Genomic DNA, 23,071 nt, shown 5'->3' with positions numbered 1-23,071 from the left:
TTTAGGATCCAAAAAAAATCTGTGAAATTCAGCAATTCTTGTGATATTCAGTAAACATATAAGTGTGCTGTGGAAACAACTGAACATACGTATTAACAAACTTCAGAAATGAAACACAGACAGAAAAAGAATCCACTAAGTTCTTAATGAGAGTATCATTTATACACACATTTTTCCAAAAATGAAAAAGTACCGATCTTCAGACTTTTCATTGAATGAGAGCCTGATGTATATGTGGTATGGCTTAAAGAATTACAGAGGTCGCTAATAATTACTTTTATTTGTCCCTTGCTGCATTAAATGATTAACGGAGCACCGCCAGAGACACCTGGGTACAGCTTGGAGGCATGGCTACCAAAAGAACTAAGTCCAAAACGCCCCTCTCTTACTAGGTAAGTGATTTTGAGTAAGATTCTTAACACGTATGGGCATCAGTTTACATACCTACGAAATGAGGATAACGATCTAACACTTACCTCACCAAGAAGCTTGAAAGATTTTTTTAAAAAGCAATATATGTGAATGTACTTTGTAAAATGTGAAGCAATACAGAAATGTTAGTGGATTTTCTTATTTCCCTTCTTAAATCCAGCCTTCTAAATTGGTAGGTTTTTTGAAAAAAAATTTTATGGACTTAGCTTGTAGCAAATATTGTATGTGAGTGTGGTAATTTTTGAAGCCATAGAAAGCTGTGCTCACTGTTATAACCTCTTATTGAACACGTAGGATAATTTCTACAGTGATTGGCTGGGATCAATTTCAAAATGGTCACAAATTTCTCTAAGTCCTCTGTTCAAGCCCTTTTTGCTGTTCCTCCCATCAAGAGATAGAGTCTATATTTTCACCTTTGAATCTGGGCTTTGCTGTACGATCTGCTTTGGCCAATGGGATATTAGAAAATATGACACAACAGAGACTTGAAAAAGGCACATTGGTGTTTGTGTTCTTTTGCTGTTGGGACCTTATGAACAAGTCCAGACCTGCTGGCCTGCTGGATGATGCCATATGGAGAAAGGCCTAGGGCATTTCAATCGTCCAGGCCGCCCAGATGAGGCCCCATACATGTGAGTGGGTGAGGCCATCCTCAACTTTCCAACCTCAACCAGGCCAGCCCATCAAAAAAGGAGAAGGAATAAATGCTGTTTTCTTAAACAAGTAAGTTTTACAGTGGTTTGTTATGTAGCAAAAGCTAACTGATGCCTTGGCCTGAAGTGGTTGCCATAGCTACAGAAATTTCCAGAAACTTCTCTTCAGTGACTTGTTTAGGGAATAACTATTCCTATGCTCAAAAGACCTCTAAGACTTTAAAACACTATATTTGTGTGCAGTTATCATGTTATCTGAAAAAAGTTACTCAACTAATGGAACCAAGGGACCAAGCAAATCCTTTAAGACTCAGAATCCCTAAAGATGACTCAGGAAGTAAACAGTAGTTTGGTGAAGTTGTTTAAAACCAATTGCAAAAATGTTATCAGAGACCCCCTTAGCTGACATTTTTCTTCAACTAAACCCTGACATTGACACCTTACGCCACCCTCTTCACCCACTCGTCATCTACCCTTGTCCCTAGCACAGCAAAGTTCTGAGCAGCTCTGTCCAGCCTATCTAAATTTTCTTATTTCTGAATTGTGGATGATCCTGACTGATATACATTAGTGAATGTAAATAAGAAATCTTTTTTAACAAAACAAAGCCTAAAATATGTATAATTAAATCATATTCAGAATTATATCACAAAGTTGTAAGATCTTCTGAGTCAATGCAATGCAATAAACATGCCCCAGTGATAACTCCATGAAAAACCAAGAAGAAAAATAATAAATCACGGAATCAACAAAATAAGAAGGAATGTGGAAATATGGTTATGTTAGGATAGCAGGTCTAGAGCAATAGACTGAAAACATATTATTTTCCAAAGATGATATAATTTAGATTACACTAAAAAGAGACACATGGTGGGGCTTTTTAATCACACGCACACCAAAAAAAATTCTATAAGTCACCTCAACAAAATCAAAAACAGGGAATAGACAAAAGTAGTAAAATACTGAGTACATGAGACAAAATTTCAACTGGATATGGAGATATAATATAATTAAATAAGGACACAGAGTTATGACAGTACAGACTATTCCCCTTGCCCAATTAGCAACCATCAATATCAAATTTATCTGGATTAAGTCCCAGGAAAATGAGTCAAAAAACATCAGATTGTAATGGTGAATTAATAACCAGAGACCTATAATAGTAATAGAGGTCAATAAGGTCTTACTGTACTCTATGGAACTGCATAAATTATTATGTCGTTCTAAAGTTTCATATCAAAAGTAACTCTATAATAACTGGACCACTGTATAAAAATATTAGGCCAGTATTTATTCAGCTCCTACTATGCGTAAATCGACCATTATAAGGAGTTTCTTTGTACAATTTGGGTTCCAAATGTTTATTTTGGTCCCGTTATTTTGAAGTTGGACCATATTTTATCCCCAAGCAGTGCTATAAATGGTAAGCAGTTTCCCAAATCAGTTCACAGAAGCTCATTTATCCCCTTATGTACATTTAACTCTCATTAGTACTCCAGCTACCAGACAATGCATGACAGCATTTCAGTTGAATAAGAGATGCTGCGTTACATCCTCTGGTCTCACCTCTTCCCACAACCCAAACCACATCAAACTATCAAAGCTGCCATGAATATGCCATGTTTTAACACCTCCATCACTTTTGCACAGGCTATTTCTTTTATCTAAAGTACTACCTCCAACAACCAATCCCTTCCCAAACACACACACACACTTAACTGCCTTGCAATCTTCAAAATATACTTCAAGGCTAGACTCAAATATCATGCTGCCTCTGCGAAGCCTTAATGGCTCCCCAAAGCTGAGTTAGACAACTATCTCAACTGTTTTTTATAAATATGTATAAAATCATTCCATTATAGCCTCTAAGAAACTGACCGATAATTTATCAGTTTATACATTTGTTTTCCACTAGACTGTGAGCTTCTCAGCACATTCTATATGTTATCTCCTTTATCTTCTCAAGGTTCAGCACAATACCTGGAACTTAACAGGTACATAATAAACGGTGAATAAAGAATAAATGGATGAATAAATGAATAACAGAAAGAAAACTGAAGTAAGGATCAGAGTGTCAAAATTATCCTTTCTGGTCTGCCACCAACTACCTGAGCAACCTAAGAGCAATAAGCCTTCTGAATCCAATTTCTTCTTCTGTTAAATAAGAGGGTTGGATTCAATCATCTAAAGATCTCTCAAATAGTAGCAATAAAAAAGAAATAACATTATTTGAGCTCCTCCTAAATGTGAGACACTGGCTCAGTGCTTTACACACACAGTAACACTAATCTTTACAACACTCTTTACAATAGTACCAAAAGTGGGTACTATTTATACCCATTCTGTAGATAAGAAAACCAAGACTCAGTTTTTAAGGCTCCCATAGATAATGAGAATAAAGTTAGGATTCATGCCCAGGTCTGTCTGGCTCCAAAGCCCATAAGACACTGGTAACAGAGTATGTTGGCATCTTGTAGGCATACTGTAAGTGTTAAGATTATCTACCCATTTTGTGTACAAGTGGAGGATTATCTATCCACTTTTGTATACAAGATTTCCATGTCATCTAGGAATAATGATAATTCAGCCATTCTGCTCTGGGCTGCTAAGTGCATAAACCACACCAGTCATCACTGAAATCCACTTGAGATGCTGGCAATCAACTCTTCCCTACACCAAATTGAAGCTCACAGGATTTTCTCAATTCCCAGCCAGATAAAACCTCTACTAATATGTTTTACGGATGGTAAAACCTCATTAAAATGTTGATGTCATCAAAGAAGCTGGATATCTGTTTAGAGTCTCTCTGTAGTAGAGAGAAAAGATCTATCACTGAACCCAAGGCATAGTAAGTTTCTGAATAACAGGATTTCACTATATATATATATATATATATATATATATATATATATATATATATATATATACACATATATATATATATACAAGTTATTATTTACACTGAGTCATTCTCTACTTTTTGGAAACAAAACAAAACAAAAGATATATGTCTTAAGAACAGGAAATATGACTTTTTCATATCCTATTATCAGCATACTATGAGTTTAATGTGTAATTAGGTATTTATACCTAATCATACTTTGCTCTTTATGTTCATAAACTTCGTCCCCAAATCTCTTGAAACATGTAAAATATCTGTTCAGTATACTTTTTCATTTGCTTTCACAATAACATGGGGTGGAAATTTTTGGAAAAATAACTACCAACGTCTCTTCAGAAATTATCTCTGGAAATTGGGATTATGGGAAACTTTCACTCTTTATATTATTAATTTTTGGAATTATTTTAATTGCTACAAAGATCATGTATTGGTTTTATAATTAGAAAAAGCAAATATATAATCACAATCTTTAATAACAGCCTCAACAAATTTTTATCACATAAATTTTACTAGAAACAATTTTCATGATAAACCAGAATGCTTAGATTTATTTTTACCCCCGGATGACTTAACAACTCTTAGCATTAGAAGATAAAGTCTGTTCAGATGTGCAGAGTATTATCTAATAACTGGCCTTGAATGAGTATCTAGGGATTGACAACATCTCACCAGAATGCCATGTCGTACTAAGTCACAAAATGCCTTTAATTTAAAATCACCTCAAAAGCATACTCAAACATTTGGCACTGGGAGTACTATGAGCCCATGAGGGAAATGCTCTAATCCTTCAACGTAAGGACTCCAGGTCATGTTCTTCATTTAAGCGTACATCACCTCTTAATCTTGACAGCAAAATCCTCACCAAAATTTTGGCAAGCACACCGGGAATGATGCTGCCAAACAGGCATCACTACTGACCGGTCTGGTTTCCTCTCTGCTGAAACACAAAGCTATCTAACAAAAATTGCTTGATGCAAATCACAAACAGATTTTCTCAGAATTTGGTTCTTTTGTTTATGAGCAGAAGGAAGAAATATTACCCTATAGTTACCTCTGTCTGCTGACCAACACTATATATCAGATGTCAGCAAACTATGGCCCATGGGTCAAATCTGGCTGTCCCCAACCCCAGCCTGTTTTTATACGGCCCACAAACTGAGAAATGCCTTTTAAATTGTTGCATAAAAATCAAAAGAAGAACAGTGCTTCAGGACATGTGAAAATTATATATAATTCAACTTTCAGTGTCTATAAATTAAATGTTATTGGAACACAGCCCACTCATTTGTTTATGTATTGTCTATGGCTGCTTTTGTGTGACAACAAAGTTGAGTAGTTTCATGGCCCTCTGTAGTGGGTTCAACAAAAACAAAATATTCATGTCAGCCTGGACCCTCACAATGTGGTCTTATGTGGTAATAGGGTCTTAGTAGATCAAATTAAGATGAGGTCATACAGGAATAGAGGAGACCCTAAATCCAATAAGGTGTCCTTATAAGAAGAAAAGACACAGAAATACACGGAAGGAATCTTGTGGAGATAGAAGCTGAGATTGGAGTGAGGCATTTACTAGCCCAGGAACACCAAGGATTGCCAGCAATGACCAGAAGCTCAAAAAGAGGCATGAATAGTTTCTTCCTCAGAGCCTCCAAACTGTAAGAGAATAAATTTCTGTTGTTTTCAAACACTAACAGAAATGAATTTCTGTTGTTTAGTGGTATGTTTAGTGGCAGCCTAGGAAACTAATATATCTGACCCTTTCCATAAAAATGTTGCTGATTCTTGGTACAGAAGATTGTGCCCTGGAAGAAAATTCCTACAGGCTAAGTTACCACAGGCTAACCAGCGAGGGCAAAACTGGGCTCAGAAAGGGCATAAAAGCACTTAGAGACAGCAGGGCAATTAGAAGAGAGGGCAGTTCTTATCACATATGCTCATATTATAGTTTTTCTTAATCTCAGAGAAGAAAAGAATACTAATCATTTATTTCAAGTGTTGATCACACACCTACGTCACAGTGCATGAATTTCAATAATGGTACTTCAACTTAAAAGTTCATGAGCACCTCATGGTTCTATTTTCTGTGAGCATAACAGGAAGTCAATGTTTTAGTGTGTGAGGCCAATGATCAAAGGTAGGGGTTGAGGGGAGGGGTTGGTTAGCTGACTCTCACTAAAGAATGATCCACTATAACTGCACTCAAATTGGGCGCAGTGAGAATGCCATCCCTTCCAGGTTCTAGGAAGCTCTGTTGCCATCACGACAGAGTCTGACAGCAGTACTTTAAAACCTTTAAACTCAGAAGCATTAAATAGGGACTTCCCTGGTGGTCCAGTGGGTAAGACTCCGTGCTCCCAATGCAGGGGGTCCAGGTTCAATCCCTAGTCAGGGAACTAGATCCCACATGCATACCACAACTAAGAGTTTGCATGCCGCTACTAAGAAGTACGCATGACGCAACAAAATGATCCCACATGCTGCGACTAAGACCCAGTGTAGCCAAAATAAATAAATAAATAAATAAATATTAAAAAAAAAAAACTGGAATGTTGCAAAAAAAAGAAGCATTAAATAAATACATGTTGATTGATTTACTGAATATCCATTTCTATTTTTTTTCCAGAATACTTAACTGCTTTATTTTACTATATTTTCTTTTCAATGTATATACAAAAAATGACATGTAAATAAGAAACTATGTCTGTATAAGTCTAAGAAAGCTGTTTTGATATGCACACTTCAATGAAAAGCTAAGTAATAAGAGAATATTGTGTCAAAATTTAACTGGCAATTTTCTTTCAATCTTAATGGTACATAAAATGATGGTTCAGCTTATAACTAGTAGCATCTTAGATTCAATGAACTAAGGTAAAAACACTCCCTGGTTTGTTACAAGAAATAAATGAGACAGTGTATGGGAGAATACCTGGCATGCAGCAATCATCCAACACATACTAACTGAATCTCATTCAGAACTGGCAGTCAGAGACTCTTAGAGATAGAAGTGACCTCAAAGGTCATTCTCCTGGAAGGGTTATTTCTTCTGCCAGTTACACTGGTGCCAAGTGTGTCCACAGACCACTTTGAGGAGTTTCTCCAGTGTAGCCATCACGACATCAATCCCCTGGCCACGTTTGCTTGGGGCAGAGCCTGGAGCAACTCCTAAACCAGGATAACCATCTGTCTCTATGCTGGTGCTGACCTGATGCTACAGCCCAGTCCAACAGATGTGCTCTATGGGTAGTGACTGACTCTCTAGAAGATCCCCTGACTTGGGGCATTTGAGATGCATAGACTCAGCCAATAGTAGAGTGGAGAGAAATCCAGGGGACCCACCAGACAGTAAAGGCTATGAGCAAGAAGAACTACAAAAAAGCAGTGCCCAACAGAAGACCTAAATGGACATTTTGCCAAAGAAGACATATAAACGGCCAATAGGCATATGAAAAGATGCTGAACGTCACCAACTATCAGGGAAATGCAAATCAAAACCACAGTGAGATATCACCCCATGCTCATCAGAATGGCCATCATCAAAAGACCACAAACAACAGATGCTGGCAAAGATGTGCAGAAAAGGGAACCCCTGTACACTGTTGGTGGGAAGGCAAATTGGTGTAGCCACCATGGAAAACAGCATGGAGGCTCCTCAAAAAATCAAAAATAGAACTACCATATGATCCAGCAATCCCAATCCTGGGCATACATCCAAAGAAAAGGAAAACACTAATTCAAAAAGATACATGCACCCCAATGCCCACGGCAGCACTATCCACAACAGGCAAGACACGGAAGCAACCCAAGCAACCATCAACAGGTGAATGGATAAAGAAGATGCGGCGCACGCACACACATACACACACACACACACATATGAGTGTATATACATATATATGTGTACGGAATATCACTCAGCCATAAAAAAGAATGAAATTCTGCCATCTGCAACAACATGGATGGACCTGGAGGGTATCACACCCACTGAAGTAAATCAGATGGAGAAAGACAAATACTTTACATTATCACGTATATGTGGAATCCAAAAAAAATAAAACGAATGAATATAACAAAACAGAAACAGACTCACAGATATAGAGAACAAACAGGTGGTCACCAATGGGGAGAGGGAAGGGGGAGGGGGATTAAGAGGTACAAACTACTATGTATAAAATAAATAAGCTACAAGGATGTATTGTACAGCACAGGGAATATAGCCAATATTTTATAATAACTTTAAATGGAATATTCATTTCTATTAATTGGTAATATCTAAAGAAGATTCAGGTTCTTAGTGAACTTCTATCATACTTGATTACAAGAAACTCCATTACTGGTGCTCTACTGGATATAAAAACCCAGTATGAGGGTAATGAAATGCTTCTTTCTCAGTAATCACTTAATTTTTGTGCAACTTGAATTTATTCGACTCAAGACTAAATTTGTATTCTCTTGGCCTAACTATTCAAATAAAGGATAAAACATACCTAGTGAGAGAAAGATGAAACATAATATATAATTGTAATATAAAAATACCCATGGTGATGGTTATGGAAGTCTGGGAACTCTGTGCCCAGGATACCAAACAACTCAAAAGGAAACATACATCTCAGTTAAGAAGTCAGTTATAATTTGCCTTGCATGCCAGAGAACTTCAAAGACCTTGCTGATTCTTACACCAACCATCATGATTTTTCAAGTGGAGTAGCTGAAGGTTCAAATTTGGTTTGATGAACCCCTTGCTTCTTCTTGGCTAGGAAAGAAACAAAATTGCCAACGAGGCAAGTTACATGATGCGAAGCTCTCTTCCAAATGTTCTTTGGCAGAGAAAACAGGGGTCAGCCAAAGAAGCATCAATTCCTCTGTGAAAAGCTGGGACACTGGTATCCTGAGAGGGCTACTTCCACCTCCTGTCTGGATACCAGATCCCAAGCGCTCTCATTCCAGGTGTGGCTGCCTCATGAAAGAGTGCAGGTTTACCTGATTGAGCTTGAGGGTTTCAGGTGAGCAGCAATGAGAACAAGGAACAAATAGTAGAGATATGGAAGCTGACATGTAATTATTATAAACATTTTCGTTTTCAAAATGAAACACTTCTTTTTTAAAAATAAATTTCCTAAAAAATAAAAAAAAAATAATAATAAATTTCCTGTGAAGAGGACCTGGATGAAAGACAGCAAAACAAAGAACAGAAATAGTATTTAATGTACTGGATCACTTTCTGCACCATGTCTTCCCAGGCTCGATTTCACCAAAGAGCCACAGACACCAAAAGTCGGAGCCAAAAAATTCTGTGAGACCCCTGTGTAGAGCGATATAAGAGTTTCACTAAAATACAATACTTCTTTAAGTCCCATCATTCACTTGTGGGACACTCCACTTGGCTTCTGCATAACAGGTATCAAGGAAGCTTCATAACTGATTCATTATTAAGATAGGAGCCACCCCTGAAAACAAGGATGTCAGAATCCTCATCCTCACATACGGCTTCAAGAAGACACCCAGACCCTCTCCAGTATCTGATGAGTATCTCCACAAGCACTGCAAATTCAGGCACCTCCTGAGCCAAAACAAACCATATTTTCTTTATTTTGTGATCTTTACTTCAACTGGCCTCCATTCTGGGTAACCTGGATCCCCTCATCTTTGATCCTTTCAGTCAATGCCTTTCCTACCCTTTCTGTATTTAGAACAAGCCAGATTTTTATCATCTACTAAATCTATATTTGACTGGATCAACATTTAAATGGGCTGACTACACTACACATTTCAAATTTTTATTGTTACATTTGATCTAATCTAACAGGCATAACTGCATTTTACTTAAGGCCCTGTGCTTAAAAATATAGAAAAATGATACAGAGGTAGTTAAATCTTTCAGAGTTCTTCTCCTTGTGATATGGAATTAGCAATACATACCTACTTATTCTAGAGAAACTGCTGGAGACTTTTGTATAATCAAGGGATACAATGCATCAGGCTTCCTCCTGACTATCCACCTGTAGAAATTGTTAGGATGCATCACTAAGCCAGAATCTACCCATTTACTTCCATTTAAGTTTTTGATAAGAGAACTCTAGTATCACTTTTATTTATTGATATTTGCAGATTTATCCTAGTGTCAAAGCACTTGATGATAGAGTCATGCTGTACTGATAATTGCTAAAACTACTACTATGCTTTTGCAACCATAATAAATAAAAGACAAATGCTAAGCTTAATTATAATGTTTTTCAATTTTATGAATGTGATGACATTTTATAGCTTTATTTTGTAGGTGAAGTTTGAGATTAATATTTAAGAAATTTTGCTGAGGTTTCACTTACGTGAGGCCTTTAAAGAAATATTAGTTTAAAAATAAATCCCAGAGACTTCCCTGGTGGTCCAGTGGTCAAGACTCTGGGCTTCCAATGCAGTGGGCACAGGTTCAATCCCTGGTCGAGGAACTAAGATCCCACATGCCGTGCGGCACAGCCAAAAATAAATAAATAAATAAATCCCAAAATTCTAGCAACGTAAGTATTACTCCAATTTGAGAAATTTTAACCTTGTAAGAGTCTATTGCTCCAATTTCTTATGATTCAGAGACTTATGAGATTATGCTACATTTCCTTCAGTCAGACTCATTATTCAACATGAAAGTACGTTTAAATTCGGGCTAGACATCAACCCTGAATCACATGATACTGGTGGCGCTGCATAGCAAGAACGCAGTTTGAATGTGATGTCCAATCGTCCATGAAGTTCTAAGGTTCTTGCTCTGTAAGGGAAAGGGCACTTTTAAATGCAATTTCCAGGCCCTTGAGAGTACTTTTGCTGCTTATTTTCAGTGATCTAAGCAAAATCGCTTCACCTTTCCAAACCTTGGTATCTTTCCCGTCATTGAAATGGTACCAATGCTTGCTTCACAGAGCCTAGACCCAAAACTAAGTTTATTTGATCGTAGAACTCTTAACTGCTACACCAGGCAGAATGAATGATGCTTCCTGCCTCCTGGTGTACGTGTGTTTCACATTTTGTAATCATCACGATGATGATAATCCTTGTGAGGATCATAATTGTTATAAATTATGATCCTCTTTTTAATATTTTTTTTCAAAATTGGAGGAAAAAGCAAAAACTGCAAAAATAGAATTTGTATATGGATAACAAAATACTGCCCAAAGAAATTCAGGGCATGAATAAATTATTAATAGATTGCTGCTAACAAGATTTTTAATTAGCACTTAGGAAAAAAAAGAGAGAGAACCTGAAGATACTCATTACTCTATCTGGACTTTTTCTATGAGAAGGATGGGATTAAAAAAAATCTATTGCAAATTTTTCAAATTGTGGTTTATTCTGACATCTCTCTGCTGGCTAAGCCTCAGATGAAGAGATGTCCAAGGAAGGAGGGCAAAACGCCAACTTATATTAAACAGCTCTGGTTTGTAGCATATTTCAGGAAAAGCACAGATTGAGAAAAGACAGTTATAAGAAAAGCAAAATGTGGAGATATAGCATTTGCTTAATCATGTAAAATTCTAAACATCAATTAAAATTAACATTAATTAAGAAATATAATCCCACCTCCCTCATGAGAGCAGCTGGCTTACTGGAAGAAAAAGACAACTACCAATTCTACTGCCTTCTAGCACCTTCTCTAGTCTCTAGTCAGCTTCTCTCAGAATTCCTTCAGGAATTCTGCCCAAGAGAGAAGTCAAGATATGGGTTCACTGCAAATCCTTACTTAAACGAGTACTTAGTAACAGCTCTGCTGATATATGTTTGCTTATTTCCCTTTTACTTCAAAATCTCTTCTGAGGTTTTCCCTGATTCCCCCTTATTCCAAGAAGAAAAAGAATCCCCGCATTTATCCAGGACTTACTAAGTGCTGGGTCCCAGGCTATTACATGTATTATCTCAAAACATTTCTCTTATCTCCTGCCTATTTTCATTCAAATCTCAACAGAAAACCTCTTACAGAGTACATCTTAAACCAACAATAATACATTACCCTAAAAACTCTTTAAGATATGAATTTTTATCCATATCTTGCAAAGGGCTCAGAGAACCTCAGTCAACTGTCTAAGGTCACAACATAGCTACCAAGTGTTTGAACCTGAAATTGAACCTATAGCCTCAAACACCGCAGTCCCACTACACCACGGCTGCTTCACCCCAAGAGTGGCACACTCTCTAAAGACAAGTATTAATTTTAAAGACAGCCAAAAGCACAGTGAATAAAATTATATTTTGAAAGTTAACTGCACACTTTTTCATGTACCTAGAAGGTGTTAGTATTATTAAAGTCAGTGATCAGAGTGGTATACAGTTTAGAGTAATAAAAATTATCATCATAAAACACAGTTATAAAATATTGAGGCAGAGTTTCTTGTGTGGCTTGTGAGGCCTGACCCAAAGAGGAATGTTCCCCAAACTGATTTGAAGATTGGCACTTGTCTGATGAGTGTTCTGACAAAGTGATCATTTCAAAGGATAGTTGCTTGTTCCTATGAGTGCTGATACAATGACAATGAAAATCAATGTTCTCAACTTCCTATTGTACCCCATGCATACTACACTATAATAATCATATGTGATATATAATATATATAATGTAACTATAAATAATATATAATGTAATATATATATTCAAACAGTGACATAAACTGCATCTTAATATATTTTATGAAATCATCCGAAGACTCATTAAGGACTTAAAAAAGAATTAAGTTGAAAGATATGGACATAACAACATAAGTAGATGTTTGCCTATCTGGTGTCAAATAATGTTTTACTGTTTTCTACCATTAAATTGAATGAATCAAGTGAAAATCAAATTCTTTTCAAAAAAGTAGTGATGAAGTCTAAAATCTAAAATATAACAATTCTTTCTTGCTTATTATGGGATACTCTCAAGAAACCACAATTATAATAACATGGATTTTGTAAATTCAAAAGTTGCAGATAGTTTTTGCCATTTAGTGAAAAGAATATAAAACAAATACGGGGGAAATATTACCTGTTTTAGTCAATTAACAGACACTGTGTAGTTTAAATTCACTAAAAGTAGTTAGGACATTTAAAGTATGGTGGGGGAAGAAAAAGACAGGAGATCCAGCCAAGGAAATTAAGTGTTAGTGTGAGAAAATGAAATGTTATGGACATGAAAAAATATTTTCATCAGGAAGGAAAAACTGGTCTTGTCTACATAATCAGGAGGAAATGTCTATGATTTACCAGTTGCTGTTTTCTCTTCTCTCCCTCTTAGGGGGTTTTTGCCCCTTCTGGTGCAATGGTTCTTGTGGTTGGGTCAAACATACGAGACTGGAAAAGGACATGAGAAGTTCAAAGTCAGGACTCTCTCTTCGACAAAAAGGGAGATCAGTTCACCATCTCCTTGAAATCTGCTCCTTTTTCACCCCTAAGAAGAGAAGCCGGTGGAGAACTGGCTTACTAAGTTGTTTTAAATCATGAAATACCTTGAAGAAGAAGTTCTTCAACCTTCTCTCTATAAAGAATATTTAATGGGGCTATACTAACAACTCGTAATTACTAGTTCTTTGCCAGGAGGTGGATGAAACAATTACAGGGAAGAGTTTAATAAATTGTCCCTCAATGACCCAAACTACTCCTCTGCCTGGAGATTATGGGGACAGATTATAAAGTATTTTGGGAGTCAGGAAAGGAGGGTTAGATCCCAGGCAACTGAAAGTCAGTTTTTGACCAAGGGAGTTAGAGGGGAAATATTTGTGGCATAGAATGCCCTAGAGAGGGGAGAAACTACCTAGGAGGTAATTCGGGCAGAACACATCGAAAACCTTGATTTCAATTTTAGCACTGGTTGAGAAAATACCAAAGATGTTTGAAAGGAAAAAATCAACATAATTTGACAAAGATGATCCATGGGGTGTTCTGAGCTGTAATAAATCATACAATGAGAATTCCAGAACTTTCCTTGCTACTGAATTATTTTTATATTTTGTAAAGTCTAACGAATGGTAATTTTAAAGAGAGAAAAGGTAACATAAGGAAAAATGTGTCCAAGATGTGAAAGAAAGATGTGGAGATGGAAAGAAAAGTTTATGAGCTGACCAAACAGGCAAAAGCTTCAGGCTTTGTTTTAGTTTGTTAGTTTGTTTTAGTTTTTAATTCTTTTTTTGTGTGTGTCTTTTTTTTTATTGATGTAATTGGCATATTAACATTGTATTAGTTTGTGTACAATGTAAGGATTTAATATATGTATATACTGTGTAGAGTGTCCACTGAATCCTAAAGGAGGTCTTATATCTGGTTCTATTCTTAGCCTGGAAAGTGAGGGAGAAAAATGAGTCAAAAACGTCTCCAAGAAAGCTAAAGAAATCCTTTCAGAATTTGATGCTGGTTTGGGTGGGAAAATGATAACCTGAGTTTGAGGGAGTGGAGGGAGTGGTGAGAAATATACACACAGCAATGCCCAGATCAGTAAGGAGACAGCAGAAAATACAGATCTGGAATTTGGGGTGGCAGTTAGGACAGGTATTTCTGATTTTAATGTCACTGGCATAGAAGTAGTATTTGAAGCAATGAGAACAAAACTCGAAATCAATTAGAAACGCAGCATGACTATCATTTTATTAAGTATCAAGGTGGAATGGGAGTGGAAAAATGCTACACAAGGGCAGAGACAGCAGGATGGGGCAGTGAGAAAGTCCCTGTTTGTCCCAGCCGACCACAAGACACTGGCTGGTCTGAGCACCTATAGTTAGGACCTCAAGGAAATTACTTAACTCTCTTATAATTGGGAATTAACTTAATTGATGCCTTAATTTACTGTGGGTATTAAATGAAACATATGTAAAATTGCTTTAAATTTTAAAACCTACAACCACAATGTAAATCAAATTCCAACTGCAGACTTAATGGAAGAATGCCCCATTGGCATCACCCCTACATTCTCTGCTGTGATTTGCTTTCTTTCCAGGAATACTTACAGTCTTCCTACAGTGGTCCTGCACCTTCTCATCTCCGATCTCACCTCCCATCTCATATCTTGATTTCCTTCCCAACTGTAACTTCCTCTCTCTAGTTCTACACTCTATTTTACCTACATTCCAATGGCTTCACTCTGCCCTCAGCCAGACTCACACTTCTGCCTCCAGAAAAGATAGAGGTGAGATCTGAGCGCAACTTAACCATGTTTTTATTTAATTACACCAATATCTGATTTGCAATAACAATATTCTGGATAAAGTTACTAAGGATGTTTCCAGGTTCAAGAATCTGATCTGTCAGATTTTGAGTGCGTGTGTGTGTGTGTGTATGTGTGTGTGTGTGTGTGTGTGTGTGTGTGTGTGATTTTCTGAATGCTAATTCTCATTTTATAGACGTGGCCCTAAATACTTCTCTCACAATGCATAAATGAAGTTGCATGCCTTTTGGTTAATTTTTAGTGTCTCTTGGGCATTTTTGTAACCTCCAGGAGAACTGGAAACAGCCCATAAAATTCTTACTCTAAGACAGCATGGTATCCAGGGAAACAGTGCCACAAGCTTTGGAACCACCAAGAGCTGGATTCAGAACCCAACCCAGCCCGGACCACTTAAAAGCAGCAAAAAATTGAGCATGTTATGTAACCTCTGCAGGACTTGATTTGTGAAGACATAGGAAGCAATGGTTTCTACCTTATAAAATTACTTTGCGGATTCAGTGAGCTATCGTAGGCAAAGCACTATCACCCAGTGCTTGGTATAAAGTAGGCGCTTAATAAATATCGGTTGAACAAATGAATGTCATCATCCTTCCCAATCATCCCATCAGAAAGCCTAACAGAGCGCTAAAGGCACTGAAATGTCCATCAGACTGGAGGGGGCCTTAATGAAGTCTGGTTTAGCGGCAGCTTAATAAAAACTTGTCAATTTATTGGTTGCAACAAGTGATTTCTAAAGGTTAACATATCCTTTTTTAAAAACTCCATTATCATTTGGAATAAAGAAAAATGTTTGATATGATTTTATGCTTTAATTTCTTGAGCCATAGAATAGATCAAGTATCTCAGGGATTTAATCTACTTTTTAATATCAGAAAGTATCTATGACTTTATTTTTATTTTTTTATAAATTTATTTATTTTTGGCTGTGTTTGGTCTTCGTTGCTGCACGTGGGCTTTCTCTAGTTGTGGCGAGCGAGGGCTACTCTTCGTTGTGGTGCGCAGGCTTCTCATTGTGGTGGCTTCTCTGTGGAGCACGGGCTCTAGGCACACAGGCTTCAGTAGTTGCGGCACGCGGGCTCAGTAGTTGTGGCTCGCAGGCTCTAGAGCGCAGGCTCAGTAGCTGCGGTGCACAGGCTTAGCTGCTCCACAGCATGTGGGATCTTCCCAGACCAGGAATCGAACCCGTGTCCCCTGCATTGGCAAGTGGATTCTCAACCACTGCACCACCAGGGAAGCCCCATGACTCTGAAATAACAACGAAAAACTAACCTTTGCATGGTTCCTATGATGTCACACTGAAAATTCAACTTTTTTTCCATGTGAATTTTCTACTCTCATTTCTGGCTGACTAGTTAGATAACTCTATAAGACTAGGAACCATATCCTTTTAATGTAAACTTTGATTGTTTTTCTTTATTTACTTGCCTGTTACCTCTGGAAACAAAGATGGGAAGGGAATTATCTCCCTTTCCCAACTCAGCTCTTTCAAAAGCTGATATGGAAAGTTTTCAGCCTGTCCCTTAGAGGGTAATACTGCAAATTCTAGAAAATGCTACTGTAGATAAGTTTTGATTCAAAATTTCTGGAGAAAACTTATTCTTTAAAATTTTGGGGGTTTTCCTGCTTTTATTTTTTTTTAACCTTTCTCTAATCTAGAGTGTATCTTACCCTTTGGGATTTTTTCAAATATAAAAACTCTTGCTAAGTCGATCAATACGCCTGAAGAGCAGTAATTAAAAATATACTCAAGCTTCTAGTGGTTTCGTAGTAATCACCTAAGTATCTGGAGGGGATCTAACATTCCAGAAGCTTCATTCCTATTCTAGGTGTTAGTCCTTGAGCCTTCAGATCAGATAATCAATGACTCTGATGTTTCCTAACCATGAAAGAATCTTTCTATTTGAGTGCTATTGGATAGTTAATAAAGAACACTAAAGCAAAGTTTAAAGTTAAAATTTCAGTACATGGTACCAATTAAAAAATTAATAAAGCTCCTAATATGAGATCCCACTTTGCTATTACAACCATTTGAGATTTTATTAGATTCCTAAAATCAGATATCCCTCAGCACACAATGGTTAACACACTAGTTGAATTTCACTTTCCAAACCTTGCTGAACATCAATTTCCAAATCTATAAAATGGGGATAATGATTCAAGTCCATGGGTTTGCTGTAAGGGTGAAACACAAGCCTAGCACAGGCTCACGTGGTGCAGTGCCTAGCACCCAGTAGGTTCTCTTCCCTTTTCCATTCTGTTTATACGTATCTGTACAAAATCATACAGGATTAACTGAAATGGAGTTTTATAAAAGCAGAACTAGTTTAATCTATATTTTTGTGCAGATATTGACTGTATAGGCATAACACAAATTGGATAGCAGCACTATTCATAATAGCCAAGAGGTGGAAACAACCTAAATGTCCATCAACAGATGAATGGATAAAGAAGATGTGGTACGTTTATACGACGGAATACTACTCAACCATAAAAAAGAACAAAATAATGCCATTCGCAACAATATGGATGCAACTAGAGATTATCATACTAAGTGAAGTAAGTCAGAAAGAGAAAGACAGGGACTTCCTTAGTGGCGCAGTGGCTAAGAATCCGCCTGTCAATGCAGGAGACATGGGTTCGATCCCTGGTCCGGGAAGATCCCACATGCCGCGGAGTAACTAAGCCTGTGTGCCACAACTACTGAGCCTGCGTGCCACAACTACCGAAGCCCGTGTGCCTAGAGCCCATCTCTTGAGCTTCGCAACAAGAGAAGCCACCGCAATGAGAAGCCCGTGCACTGCAATGAAGAGTAGCCCCCCGCTCACCGCAACTAGAGAAAGCCCGCGTGCAGCAACGAAGACCCAACACAGCCAAAAATAAATAAATTTAAAAAAAAAAAGGAAAGACAAATACCATATGATATCACTTATATGTGGCATCTTAAAATATGACACAAATGAACCTACCTATGAAACAGAATCAGGGACATAGAGAATAGACTGGTGGTTGCCAAGGGGGTGGGGGATTGGTGAGGGTTGGACTGGGAGTTTGGGATTAGCAGATGCAAACTGGTATATATAGAATGGATAAACAAGGTCATGTTGTATAGCACAGTAAACTATATTCAATATCCTGCGATAAACCATAATGGAAAAGAATATGGAAAAGTGCATATATATGTATAACTGAGTCACTTTTCTGTACAGCAGTAAGTAACACAACACTGTAAATCAACTATACTTCAATTTTTAAAAACTGGGTATAGGCTGGGAAAGTGAATAGCTGGTAATCTTAAAGAGGATTGTAATAGATACTATTTTTCACTTAAGAGTTTGAGAGAGAAACTTTGATACACTGACTAAGCATCATTGGATTTATCAACCTCAAATGGGTACTCATTATTGCTCTAAAATCTTACTATGCCCAAAAGTCTCAATCCTATGCTTCCCAATTATTATTCCATACCTTCTATAATATAATCACACCCCGACTTCTCTTCCTTACCCTTAGCTGATGAATTTCAAAGGCAAGTAGAAACCATCAGGAGGGAGCTCTCTCATCTTCCAGCCAGTCAATCTTGACCATCCTCTTCTTCCCCTGTTACAGGAAAGGAGTAGAGTCTTTCAAAAGTCAGTATCTCAGCATGTGCCCTACATCTCCATTCCCTCCTGCATTCGTAGGGACCTCATTGCATTCACTATTCCTTTTCTCTCTTATATCTGTAACATTTTCCTTTCTACTGGATTAATTTCCAGAGTAGTTAACTTTGCTCTAATATCTTCCATCCACGACAACACAAACCCAAACAAAAAACATTATACCATCCCTTTCCAGCTACTGCCCTGTCTCTCTACACCCTCTACCCAGCCAAGCTTCATAAAGAAGGAACTATTTATGCTGTCATCTTCTTCACCTCCCATTTACTCTTTAACACACTAAATCTGGATTCCACTTTCAACATAGGATAAAAACTGCTCTGGAGCCCATAACTAGTAACTTCTTCTGTATTCTGTATACACAATGCTGTTCTGTAACCAGCAACAGCCAATGGAAACTTTTCAGTCTTTATTTGACTTCTCAACAGCATTTGACAAAACTAACCACTCCTCCTTGAGACACTGTCTTCACTGATTTTCCAGACACCACAATGTCCTGGTTTTCTGTCTCCTCCTTGGAGGTTCCTTCTCAGTCTTCTTTGCCAGCTAGCCTCCTTTTCTACCCAACCTCTCTCTTTTTTTCTATTCATTGATTTTTATTTTACTTTATTACTTTATGTTATGTTATGCTTTATTAAGGTATAATTGACAAATATCTACCTAGCCTCTTAAGGCAGAAGGTATTTAGAGTTATTTAGGTATTTAGGTATTTCTGCACTCTCTTTGTATACTTTCATGACTTGGCTTCAGAAAATATTTACATCTGGAATGATCACATATCTATATCTGCATTCCAAACCAGTCTTTGAGCTCCAGACTCCTACATCTGCACATTTAACTTTTCCACTAGAACATTTTATAGGCACCCAAAAATATGGCCAAACCAATCTCTTGACGTTCCCCCCAAACCCATTTGAACTCTTCCCTCCTCAGGGGCTTTCCTCCAACTGAACACAATTTTCCACCACTTCACCTGGCTAATGCTTACTTATCCTTTAGGTTTCCTCTTAAAATGTCACTCCTTTAAAAGGCCCTCTGAAACCCTCTTAACTAAATTAGACTATCTTATAGCACCCTACATTTCCCTTCAGAACACATATGATTATTTATAATGACTTATCTATTTGTGATCTTTTTGTTCAACTCTGATTTCTCCTTCTCTTGCTAGGTTAGGTGCACCTTATCAATTCCCTCACCTCCTCAAATCTGCTCAAAGTTTATCTTCTCAATGAGGCCTTCCCTGACCTCCTATATAGAATTTCAACCCTGCACTCATATCCCCCTTACTTTGCTCCCACCCCAACACTTACGTACTACTAGTATTCCATATAATCTGCTTACTTACATTTATTAAAGTTTGTTTTCTCCCTACTCTAGAATGTAAGCTCCATAAAGACTTCTTGTCTCTTTTGTTCACTGATATGTTCCACATACCTAGCACATGATAGGAACTCAATAAATACCTGTTGAATGAATGACGGGCTGTACCTGCTTTGCTCCACACTGTATTCCACACTAATCAATTTCTGTGGAATTAAAGTTCAGGTAATATAAAACCTAAGATGAAAAACGGAGCGCCACACCATTAACACAGTGCGATCTTGTACTTTGTGAATGAATGAATGTTGAATGAATGCTTTCAAATGAAAAAGGCATATTTAATTTGGAATCTAGAAAGTGGCCCGCATCTTTGTTATTGTTTTTTTGTTTGTTTGCTTTCTTCTAAGCACACAGTTAATCCCATCCTTTGTTCTCTTTCTTCATATTCTAAGAAGTTTTAAGAGATAATAATGCGAAGTGGAAGTTACATGAGAGGACAGACGTGTTCATCCTCTTCCCTGGTGTCAACTGATGTCTAGCCCCTTCCTAGTACTTAGCAGGAGCCGAAGAAATAATTTAGTTATGAATAACCAACCTATCCAATGAATCTGTGCCATCAAGGGAAGGTTAGTCAGCACCAGGAGTAGTGGAAGAAGCTGGAAATGTGGAATCATCAAGGGGGTGAGCCTCTATTCCTGGCTCTACCAACTGACAAAATCTGGCAACTTCCCCGGGGCTGTTTCTTCATCTGGTAAGAGACTAGATGAAACTAGATAATCCAATTCACCTAAAGCAATCTACTAAAATGCAAGCTCCTAGGGAATTCCTTGGCGGTCCGGTGGTTAGGGCTCCAGGCTTCCACTACAGGGAGCACTGGTTCAATCCCTGGTTGGGGAACTAAGATCCTGCAAGCCACGCGGCCAGAAAAAGAAAGTAAGCTCCTGGAGGCCAAAGATTGCGTTGCATCTCTCTTGTTCACTGATGGGAAAACAAGGCCTTGAGAGATACAGCAGGCCCTCAAGGAATTTGTGGAACTATCTAAAAATTCCCTTCTACTGCTAACATTTTAAGGAAAAAATAACTTTGAGGTATCCTAAAGAAATCGTTCTTTTTCTAGAGAAAACCATATACAGATTGTCATCCTCTTAGAAATACCCTTGTGCGTGGTGAAAAGAGAATAAATGACTGTTTCCTCCTGGTGAGTTGGTTACAGGCATTTACCAGTTTTACATTTTCACTGTGACCACTTGGGTTCTTTAGTCATATATATATATATATATATATATATATATATATATATATATATATATATATATAATCATATTTATATACTTAGAACTTGATTTGAAACCTTTAGCTCGGGGTGTAAGAACACCGAACTCCTGAGGAACTATGTACTTACACTGTACAACTTCCTACTCGTTCCAGTCTTGTTTGGAGGTCCTTCCCAGTCGTTATGTAGTTTCCGACGCAGAGTGACCTCTTCCCATTTCCCAGCCCCTTCCTTCCTCACCCACCCTCCGCCTTCACCCGCCTCGCGCATTCTCGGCTTCCCCCCTGCTGGCCCGACGCCGGGAGAGTTTGAGGAGAGGTTGACCCAGCGCCCCCCGCCCCCGCTCCCACCCCCCGGCAGAGCCCCGCAAACCGCCTCCCCCTGCCAGTTACTGGGGACTGTCGGCTTTCCAACCGACGCTAAAAATGCGCTCTCTTATCGAAAGAAAACCAACTTGACTACCCTAAACTAGGGACCGCTCGTGGGTAGTGAATCTATGTGTTTACCCTTGTTTTCTAGCCCCGGAGCAGCTGAGGGAATTGATTGGCTCCGTCGAGCTCGCGACGTCCACGCCCCGCCGGGACTCCGCCCCCTCGCGCGGCCATCTGCTTCGCTGTCTGTCTCCCTGTCTCTCGCTCTGCGTCTCTTTCCCTTCCACCACCTCCCTGCCCACCCCCCGTCGGCTCCGCCCCTTCCCCCTCCCCCCCGCCTGGGGCTCCGAATCGTCCCTGGCCGTTGCCAAGGAGACAAGCCGATACCAGGCAAATAGGCATTCGAGAAAGAAAAAGACGGGAAAGCTACACCGCAGCCTGGTAACAAAGGAGCAATAAAAGCAGCCCCCAAATGGAGGGCTAAGAACACGTCAGGAGAAAATTCAAAAGCGAGCTAGCAATCACCCCAAGTTTAACTGGGAGGGGGGTGCAGAGGAAGGGGCATGATTCACGTTGGGGGTAGGGGGAAATCAACAGCTTAAAAGAGCTTTTGAGAATCGCCTGGATTGTGGTTTTGGATCAGCCCCGTTGGCTTTTCAAGTTGGAACGACGCTAATACAAGGGATTCGTAACCATCGCGGCGGCTGGGGTCTTGGGCCAGGCCAGCGGGCTCCCTTAGGGTGATAACAAGTTTGGCAAGATACACTTCTACGGAAACGTCTTAACGTCGGCTCTGGGGAATATGACTTCGTGATTGAATAATGACGCATCTGAAGAAGTGGACAGTGAGAAGACGAAGCTACATGTAACGATCTGCAGCTTGGTGATTTTCAAAGCAGTACTTGAACAAAGAGTTATTGGCTTGAATCAACCGTCTTTTTCACTCAGAGTGTGACCCATTTCCCTACAATGAGCAGGAAAATAAAACTTTCAGAATTCAGAGCCAGCACCGGGAGAAGTGAACCATTCCTCCGACTGCTTCTCACCTCCATAAGCTAAAGATTATTCATTTCAGGATCACTAAATGTAAACGAGAAAAAGTAGTGTGATTTGGACACGAGTGAAAACTTTGGGAGCAAAAATGTAGGTGGTAGGAGAATGCTTATAAGGGTGTATCCTTGATTTTTGCCTCTCCCCCCTCCCCCTCCATTCTTTAAATCAGTGCGCTGTCTTTCACGCACAAGAAGCGTCTGGTACTTCGGTGGCAAGGGGTGCGGATGGAGGTACCCTGGAT

The 23,071-nt window shown here is 38.6% G+C and overlaps 1 long non-coding RNA gene across 2 annotated transcripts; it reads right to left on the bottom strand.

Moving 5' to 3' along the window:
• Positions 1 to 10,592: 10,592 nt before the first annotated feature.
• LOC137769672 (uncharacterized) lies at positions 10,593 to 22,014 on the bottom strand. 2 transcript variants are annotated; one of them, XR_011075036.1, is made up of 4 exons: positions 21,913 to 22,014; positions 18,662 to 18,754; positions 13,207 to 13,293; positions 10,593 to 10,744 (listed from the first exon to the last, which is right to left on the bottom strand). It is a non-coding gene; the product is annotated as an uncharacterized lncRNA (long non-coding RNA). The 2 variants fall into 2 exon arrangements; XR_011075037.1 differs by lacking the exon at positions 21,913 to 22,014 and adding an exon at positions 21,536 to 21,622.
• Positions 22,015 to 23,071: the final 1,057 nt, after the last annotated feature.

The sequence above is a fragment of the Eschrichtius robustus genome, chromosome 9, assembly GCF_028021215.1.
Source record: "Eschrichtius robustus isolate mEscRob2 chromosome 9, mEscRob2.pri, whole genome shotgun sequence".
NCBI classification, from domain to species: Eukaryota; Metazoa; Chordata; class Mammalia; order Artiodactyla; family Eschrichtiidae; genus Eschrichtius; species Eschrichtius robustus.
The sequence above is the reverse complement of the archived record's forward strand: the minus strand, read 5'-3'. Positions and strand labels throughout refer to the sequence as shown.